The sequence below is a fragment of the Propithecus coquereli genome, unplaced genomic scaffold, assembly GCF_000956105.1.
Source record: "Propithecus coquereli isolate 6110/MARCELLA unplaced genomic scaffold, Pcoq_1.0 Scaffold126, whole genome shotgun sequence".
In the NCBI taxonomy this organism is placed as follows: Eukaryota; Metazoa; Chordata; class Mammalia; order Primates; family Indriidae; genus Propithecus; species Propithecus coquereli.
Window position 1 is genome coordinate 2929354 of NW_012136747.1, and position 1944 is coordinate 2931297.

Genomic DNA, 1944 nt, shown 5'->3' on the forward strand with positions numbered 1-1944 from the left:
TGATGGTTCCTGCCTGGAGTCCCAGCTACTCGGGAGGCTGAGGCAGGAGGATCGCTTGAGCCCAGGAGTTTGAGGTTGCTGTGAGCTAGGCTGACACCACTCACTCTAGCCCAGGGGACAGACCGAGACCCTGTCTTTATCAAAAAAAAAAAGGGGGGGGGGAGGATAGGGAAGAGGACTAAGGGGATATTTAGTAATGAAAAACCTACATTCACTTAGGATTACCAAAAACAGGAAAGATATCTCCCTTTATTTAGAATCAATTACAAATTAATCAGAGAACAGAAATGACTACATAAAACAAAGATATTAACTCTGTCCTTTAGCGTGCCGACGGAATAGGAAGTAAAAGAAATGAACAAGAAAAGAAGTGGGAAATACACGTACCTACAAACTTAGTCACAAACATCATAAAAGCTACAAGTAAACAAATCAAGCCTGAAAACTCAGTTTTTGTAAATCAGAATCTGATTAGGAACTTGAATTTACCAAGAAAGAATAAGATAGGGCAAAGAATATTCCAGGACATCTCTAAACATCCCACCAAAAAGAATATAAAAAAGAGCCAGCAACCCACCACAAATGTGCCTCTGGAGACTAGAAGATACCACACAGTCATCCAGGCACTGAAAAAAAACATGTTCATTTTTTTCCCCAAATAAAAAGTAACCTGGGCCAGCCAACTAAGTATAATTTTCAAAATCCTAAACCACACTGGGTGATTCTGGGTAGAGTATGCTTCAATTTCCCCAATGCTAAAATACAAACACCTATCCCAGTGTCCCGAGTCGCAGCCTCAATCTGAGCCTGTGTTCTGAACCTGGATCTGAATCTCAAAGGTAAAGCCACAAGTTAAATCTGAGGAAGAGTTTGCAGCTGTAAATGTGCCTGAAGCAGCCATACTTAAAGAAATGGAAAAAAAAAAAAAAAAAGTCCCCGGCATTAGGCGCAATTCCTGTAAAATCGCTCCCAGCTGCCAGAGGGGGCGGATTCTGGCTCGTGCCCCGGCACTGAGGTGCGGCCAGCCCCGTGGCCTGCCTCCGCGACGCCGTCCGACCTCGACCAGCCCCTGCCAGACCCCGGACACGGCGGGGCGCGCAGGTCCGAGCGGCCGCCCCAGCCCCGCAGGCCCAGCCCGCCGCGCGCCCGGGCCCCCATCCCACCCGCGGCGCGAGCGAGGTCAGCCCGGCCTGAGGCGCGTCTATCAGTCCGACCACGGCCGCCTGCGGCCCCCACCGGCCGGAGAGGAACGTATAGGCACAGGGCCCGCAGGCCCCAGCGAGTCTCCGCGACGCGCCGCGCACTCACCTGTCCCGCGTGCCACCTCAGCGCCAATCCCGGGTCGTGCCAGCAGCTCCTCACCGCTCACCCGTCAGCCCTCGGCGGCGCCTCCGCGCACGCGCGGCCGGGCTAAGAGGAGCGGCCGCGGGGCATGCTGGGGGCTATAGTCCTTCCCCGCGCTGGACGGCATCACTCCACGAGCCGGCTTTCCGAGTCCCGGTCCCACCGCCAGGGGGCGCGGGCGCGGGCACAAAAGGCCTGCGAAGCCCGTTTTTAGCCTAGCGGCGTCTACTTCCCTCCCATCTGCACCGAAGCCCGAGCAGCTTCGGGTAACATGGGGTGAACCAGCAGTCAGGATATGGGAAAGACGCAGCAAATTACTTTTTAATTTTCCAAATATGTAAGTCCCTTCTTTGTGGGTGCACAGAACCAGTCCTAGACCAGCCTGATCTCCTCTTCCACAATTCGCAAGCCTTGGAGTAAGCCAGATTGGTTAAGGTCTTGCCCAAGAAATTCACTCTCTGGGGTGTGTAAGATGCAGTGGGTGTAGTCAGAGGGCTGGCATTTGAATCACTCTCCACACTAACATTTAGCTCATCCATTAAATGAGAATGTGAACTTATGGCTGTTGTGAGAATTCACTGCGGTGTGGGAAAAATGTTT

General features: G+C 52.7%; 1 protein-coding gene across 2 annotated transcripts in view; it reads right to left on the reverse strand.

Annotated features, from left to right (window-relative positions):
* SGSM3 (small G protein signaling modulator 3) overlaps positions 1 to 1434 on the reverse strand; it is a 35658-nt gene extending 34224 nt beyond the window's left edge. The window contains exon 1 of one of the 2 annotated variants that reach the window (XM_012638087.1): positions 1309 to 1434. The gene's annotated coding sequence lies outside the window, so the exon portion shown is untranslated. The remainder of the gene's footprint in view (positions 1 to 1308) is intronic. The other variant, XM_012638088.1, reaches the window with a different exon arrangement.
* Between the last annotated feature and the right edge of the window lie 510 nt (positions 1435 to 1944).